We start from the raw sequence: 7521 nt of genomic DNA, 5'->3' as shown, positions 1-7521 counted from the left end.
TTTTCAGCAATAATAATGAAAAATTATAACAAGCAATTGCTGATGGAAGTCCCTTAAAAAAAAGTTTTCAAATTCCACAATCTTGTATATTTTTTTACACATTGAATAAAAAATAAAAAGTATGAATAAAGACAGGAAGCAATCTTCTGGTCTTCTCAAGAAGTATTTGTGACCATGACTACATTCTTCCTTTTCTCTGTTCTCTTTTCATTTGTTCAACATTAGGATAACTTGAATATTACTTTATTGGACTAAAAGTCTTATCATTCAATTTTGAAAAATAAATAGAAGTTGGCACTAATAATAATAACAAATCAATATCAGTTCCATTGGTTGTAAAAAATGTACCATGCTAATATGTTAATAAAAGGACAAACAGTAAAGAGTATATGGAAATTTCTGTGGTATCTTCATAATTTTTCAAAAACTATCCTAAAAATAATGCTTAAATATATTTTTAAAAGTGAATTAACACATCAAAAGATTATATATTATGATCAAGTGGGCTTTATCCTTGGCATGCAAGCCTGGTTTAACATATGCTTATCAATCATTGTGATACATCACATGGACAGAAAGATGAAAACCACATGACTATTTCAATTGTTGCTGAAAACACATTTAACAAATTTCAGTATTCCTCCCTGATAAAAACTCTTTTAACAATTTAGGTATAGAAGAAAAGCTTCTCAACATAATGAAGGTTATTTATGAAAACTCACAGCTAACATCATAATCAATGAAAAGCAACTGAAGACTTTTGCCCTAAGAAATAAAAGGCATCCAAATCATAAAGGAAGAAGTAAAATTATCTCCATATGCATTATCTATTTGTAAAAATCCCCCTAAGTTTTAATGCAAAAAATCTATTAGAACTAACATAAATGTAGTAGTTTCAGGTTACAAAATCAATGTATAAAAATCAGCATTGCAGATAGGTATCATGATACATGTACCTGTCATCCCAGCAATTCAAGAGGCTGAGGAAGGAGGAATACAAATTCAAGACAAGACTGGCCTCAGCAACTTAGCGAGACCCTTTATCAAAATAAAAAATAAAAAGGGTTGAGGATGTGGCTCAGTGATCAAGCACCCCGGTCTCAATCCCAAAAGAAAAAGAAAAATATCTGTAGCATTTCTATACAGAAATAAAAACCCTGTTGAAAAAGAACTCAAGAAAATAATCCCATTAACAATAACCTTAAAAAAAAAAAAAAACAGCAGTAAGCTTAACTAAGAAGGTGAAAGATCTGTACACTGAAAACTATAAAACATTGATGAAAGAACTTTAAGTAAATGTAAAGAAATCTGATGCTCATGAATAGGAAGAATTAAAATTATTAAAATGCCCATACTACCCAAACCAATATATAGATCTAACATAATCTCTATCAAAATTCCAATGGCATTTTTCAAAAAAATAGAAAAAAATCCAAAAATTTATATGAAACTACAAGAAAACCCAAATAGACAAAGCAGTATTATCTGGTAACATCACACTTCCTGATTTAAAATTAGATTACAAAGTTACAGTAAACAAACTGTATGGTCCTATTATTTTAAAAAAAAGGGAACCGACCAATGGGACAGAATGGAGAGCACAGAAGTAAATCCAGACATAGATAGTCAACTAATTTTCAACAAAAGCTCCAAGCAGACACAATGGGGAAAGGAGAGTCTGTGCGATAAACAGTCTTGGGCAAACTGGATCTCCACATGCAAAATAAAGAAACTGGACCTTTATCTTACATCACACAAAATAAATAAAAGGCTTAAATGTAAGACCCAAAACCACAAGCCTCCTAGGAGAAAACATAGGGGGAAATTCCTTAATAATGGCCTTGACAATGATATTTTGAATAACACACTTAAAACTTCAAAAATGCTTTATTAGGGATATGAATAGGAAAAGAAGAGTTCAAATCATCCCTATTTGCCCATGACATGATTCTATATTTAGAAAACCCAAAAAACTTCACCACGAAGCTTCTAGAACTCCTAAATGAATTTATCAAAGTAGCAGGATATAAAATTAACACCCATAAATCCTATACATAAGTGTATTCCTATACACTAATGACAAATCAACTGTGAGAGAAATCAGGAAAACTATTCCATTCACAATAGCCTCAAAAAAATAAAATATTTGGAAATCAATCTAACAAAAGAGGTGAAAGACCTGCCTCAACAATGAAAACTACAGACCACTAAAGAAAGAAATCAAAGAAGACTTTAGAAGATGGAAAGACCTCCCATGTTCTTGGATAGGCAAAATTAATATTGTCAAAACTGCCATACCGTCAGGTGTGGGCACACGCCTGTAACCCCAGCAGCTCAGGAGGCTGAGGCAGAAGGAACAAGAGTTCAAAGCCAGCCTCAGCAAAAGCAAGGCGCTAAGCAAATCAGTGAGACCCTGTCTCTAAATAAAATAGGGCTGGGGATGTGCCTCAGTGGTTGAGTGCCCCTGAGTTAAATCCCTGGTACCTACCCCCCCGCAAAAAGATGGCCATACCACTAAAAGTTCTATACAGCTTTAATGTAATTCCTACTAAAATTACAATGACATTATTCATGGGAATAGAAAAAGCAGTCATGAAATTCATTTGGAAAAATAAGAGGCCAGAATAGCCAAAGCAATCGGAGGCATCACAATACCAGATCTTAAATTATACTACCGACCTAACCAAAAAGGGCATGGTATTGGCACAAAAATAGACATGAAGACCAATGGAACAGAATAGAAAACACAGAGTCATACCAACATAAACACAGTTATCTCATACTAGACAAGGCACCATAAACATATGTTGGAGAAAAGATAGCCTCTTTAACAAATGGTGCTGGGAAAATTGGAAATCCATATGTATTAGAATAAAATTGAACCTCTATCTCCCACCCTGTACAAAACTCAATTCAAAGTGGATCAAGAACCTAGACATTAGACCAGAGACCCTGTACCTACTAGAAGAAAAAGTAGGCCAAAATCTCTACCATGTCCACTTCAGAACTGATTTCCTCAATAAGACTCCTAAAGTGCAAGAAGTAAAATCAAGAATCAATAAATGAGATGATACCACATAAAACTAAAAACCTACACAGCTAAGGAAACTATCAAATATAATAATATGCAACTACAGACTAGGAAAAAAGATTTGCAGACCATATATTTGATAAAAGATTGGCATCCAAAATTTATAAAGAACTCTTATAACTCAAGAGTAGAAAAACATATAACTGGATCTTAAAATGGGAAAAGGACCTTAACAGACATTTCTCCAAAAAAGACTTACAGTTGTATGAAAAGATGTTCAACACCATTATCATCAGGAAAATGCAAATTAAAACGACTGTGAAATAGCACCTCACAGCTGTCAAGATGGCTATCATCAAAAAGATAAGAGACAACAAATATTGGCAAGGGTGGGGAGAAAAGGGAACCCTAGCACACTATTGGTAGGAATGTAGATTGGTACAACACTATGAAAACAGTATGGAGGTTCATACAGAAATCAAAAATAGAACTACCCTATGACCATCTGGGTACATGTCCAAAGCGGATGAAATCCCCACCTCAAAAAGATATATTCAGAGGACTGGGATTGTAGCTCAATGGTAGAGCACTTGATTAGCATGTGTGAGGCACTGGGTTTGATCTTCAGCACCACATAAAAATAAATAAATAAAATAAAGTTATTAAAAAAAGATATATTCACTCTGAAGTTCACTGCAGCATTAGTCACAATAGCTAAGATATAGAAATGACCTAAGTGTCCATTAACAGACAAATGGATACAGAAAATATGATATAGTAACTAAGAAGAGCTAGAAAAAATAAATGTGATATGAATATCACTTTTTTCATAATATATATGTATGTGTTAATATATATATATGTGTGTGTGTGTGTGTGTATATAAATATATATAATTTCAGCCTAAAGAAGCTCCTGCCATTTGCCACCACACTGATGGACTTGGAGAACATTATACTAAGTGAAATACATCAAACAGAAAGAAAAAATATTGCAAAATGTCACTTATATGTGGAATTTTAAAAAACTCAAATACATAGAGATAAGGAATAAAACGGTGGTTATCACTGGTGGAGGTGGGATAAATGGGGAGATGTAGGTCAATGGATACAAAGTAGCAGATATGCACAATGAAAAAGTCTAGAGATCTGGTGTACAAAATGAGGACTATGCTTAATTAGATTGTGTTAGGGAGAGTGCTGAGGGCGACGGGTGAGAGTTCATAAGGTGGTTGGGAAGTAATGGAGGCCCTGGCGAGGGAGCATGTTTGCACTGTTGTCCCTTTCCCAAAGACCCACAGATTCCTTTTCCGAATCGCAGCCCAAACCTTCCTTTTGGTGATCCTGCAAAGGGAAGACTTAAATCCAAGGTCATGGCAAAACACCTGAAGTTCATTGCCAGGACTGTAATGGTACAGGAAGGAAACGTGGAAGGTGCATACAGGACCCTGAACAGAATCCTCAGCATGGATGGGCTCATTGAGGACATTTAATGACAAAGATACTATAAGAAACCTTGCTGCAAATGACAGTGGGAGAGCTATGAAAACTGCCAGCAAATCTACAACCTGGAAATGGCTCGAAAGAGCAACTTTTTGATGCGAAAGAATCAGGCAAATCCATGGCAGGGCTGCTGAGATGTGGATTGGAGGCCCACATCATTTGTCTCCACTTCTTTCTCTACAATAAACTCAGATCACGTATTAAAAAAAAAAAAAAAAAAAAAGATTGTTAGGAATTTTTGTTAAATAGATTTTAGCTACCTTGTCACAAAAAAGTAACCGTGTAAAATGATAGCTATGTTAATCTCCTTCACTCAAGTAACCATTTTATTATCTACACGTGTCCCATAACATCATGGAGTGGTCAAAGAAGGTAGCAAGCTGGTCTCTGCCTCTTAGATTTTCCATGTAATCATCAGACACCAGTCAACTACATTCCCTCAACCACAGAAGACATATATCAAGTTATCTTTGCCATCTGTTAAATCTCCTTTCTCTTGATTTGAGATGAAGAAAGATGCACTCTCTCAACCCCCTCCTTGCAGAAGAAGATAAGGACTCAGCAAAACTGCAAAAAAAAATCCTTATAATCTTGAAATCATCCCCACCCTCTCTCCCAGAATCCTATAATCCAGTTTACTTCTTTGGACATTCTGCAGAACTACCTCCTCTAATGTGCAACACTAATCATGTCTTTGGGTCTTGGAAGAAACTTCAACATTGTTACACACGTGTACACCATCCATCACATATTTTGCCAGGGAATAAAATTGAAAACTGCTCCAACAGTTTATTCTAGAGTTCAAAATAAGAAACATGAGCCAGGCGCAGTGTTGCACACCTGTAATCCTAACTACTTGAGGGACTGTGGCAGGAGGATTTCAAGTTCAAACCCAGCCTCAGTGATTCAGGGGGACCCTATCTCAAATAAAATTTTTAAAAAGAGTTGGGGGTACACAAAAATGGTAAGTTATACTCCACATATGTATGATATGTCAAAATACATTATGCTGTCATGTATAACTAAAAAGAACAAATAAAAAATTTAAAAGGGTTGAGGTGTAGCTCAGAGGTCAAGCACACCTGTGTTCAATCTCTAATAACAAAAAAATAAGAAACGAGACCCTAGGATAATCATAGGTAAGAGCCAAGCTCATATTTTATATACAAGGAACTTTGAAGGGTTTAGAGGAAAGCAAACAAGATGATTAAGGTATATAAAAATTAAGGATAAAAGAATTATTGTCTCTTAAAAGTTAATACCTAACTATAGTCTACACACATAAGAATGACTACACCCGAAGGGATGGTGTCGGGCTAGTTTATCTAAATCAGAATAAGTTTGACTTGGTTATGACAAAACGGATGAACTTGAATCTTGGCAGGAAGACTTACTCAATATTTTAATGGGTTATATATGGAGGTCATGGTTCCTTTTTTAGAGTTATATTTTAAAACAGAAGAGCTTCTCCTAGAAGTAGCTTAATGAAGTCTTGTTCTAAAACAGGGAAGTGATCTATTTAATACACTGTGAACTTTTTGACTGTAAAACTGTTGCTGATTTTTTTTACTCTAGTTGTTTGCTCTTATTAGTGCCCTTACTCCAATCTTCTTTCTTTTATCCCATATACACCTCCTGTTTCAACATCTTATGCAAGCTGTTTCTAGGAGGCAGTATTACTGGTAGTCAACTTTTGACTACTGTTTAGAACAAGGACTGAAGACAAACTCTCAGTCCATAACTAAAACACAGCACTATGCCTGTATTTATGATTTTGAAAGACCCTGAGATGTTTTCTCATCTGTGCCACCCAGAGAACTTCCTTCTACAGTCTGAACTTGATTTTAATGTCCTATAGAATTCTGTAGTTAAAAAGGAAGCCTTCAAAGGTTCTGAGAATCTGCCTGTTTCTGGAAGGTTTTTATTGGCTGCAAATTATGATTGAAATTATCTACTTGCTATTCAGTTTAATATGTTAAGAGAGATTTCTAAATGGGCTGCCTCAGGTTTTACAGTGCTGTCTAGAATGATAATGTAAAAACTGTATAACAGTGTGGGAGACAAAAGATAAGGTCAGAAGAAAACAGTTCAAATAACCTCCTCAAAAAATTTAATAAACACTCTATGCTTCTGTCACACAGTTTTCCCTCTGTCCTTCAACTCTATTGTCTATTATCTCTGCATATGAGATTTCCAAGTGTAGTTAATGAATTCTGATGTGTGTGTGGATATAACATATACATATATGTAACATATATATGAGCTGCTAGCACATGAGACATATCATATTTCCAAACCTCAATGAAAAAGAAAAATATTTCTGGAGAAGGAAACTGATATTTACATAGAGATAGACACCCAGACATCAAACTCCCAGCTTACTATTCCTTTCATCACCCTGAATGCCGGCAGCCAAGGTATGGCCAGCATTACAGACCATCTTTTCTCCATCTCAGGAATTCCAGTTTATTCCATATGTAGAAAGTGAAGTATATTATGAGTCCACAACATAAAAATCCTTCATGTGTAGGGAAATGCAGTGTTTATCATTGTCTTCAACAGAACCAAATTGATCACACAGGGGAAGACATTTTAAAAACCTGTGATAAGGTATTGACTGAGAAGATTAAATGATCCAGCCTGATATTTCTACAAGAGCTAATTCAAAGGGCCAAGGTATCATTCCAGCAAAGCAACTTGAAAAGAAAAGAGGCTTATTTTTATAAACAGTCTTTCTTCAGTAAGGTTGGCTTCTATAGCCAAAGGCTTGTTAGCTTGTTAGCTTGTTAGACAGCTGGTCTGGCTAATGATAACCCTGGGGAGGCAACAATATGGGTCTACATTTCTCTACCCTATTGGCAAAACACAACCAAATTGGTTCTAGCAGTTGTCTGAGAAGGAGACTCTTTTCCAAATGTGGACAATACTCCACTCAGGTCAGCAACATCCTCAGGTGAGGGGCAGACAGTAACTCTTTGTCTATAATCC

General features: G+C 35.3%; 1 pseudogene across 1 annotated transcript; it reads left to right on the top strand.

Moving 5' to 3' along the window:
- The first annotated feature begins 4281 nt into the window (after positions 1 to 4281).
- LOC306667822 (small ribosomal subunit protein bS21m-like) lies at positions 4282 to 4667 on the top strand (annotated as a pseudogene). Its single transcript has one exon. The product of its transcript is annotated as a small ribosomal subunit protein bS21m-like (transcript).
- Positions 4668 to 7521: the final 2854 nt, after the last annotated feature.

The sequence above is a fragment of the Sciurus vulgaris genome (assembly GCF_902686455.1).
Source record: "Sciurus vulgaris genome assembly, chromosome: 8".
In the NCBI taxonomy this organism is placed as follows: domain Eukaryota; kingdom Metazoa; phylum Chordata; class Mammalia; order Rodentia; family Sciuridae; genus Sciurus; species Sciurus vulgaris.
This window is presented reverse-complemented; position numbering and strand designations above follow the sequence as displayed.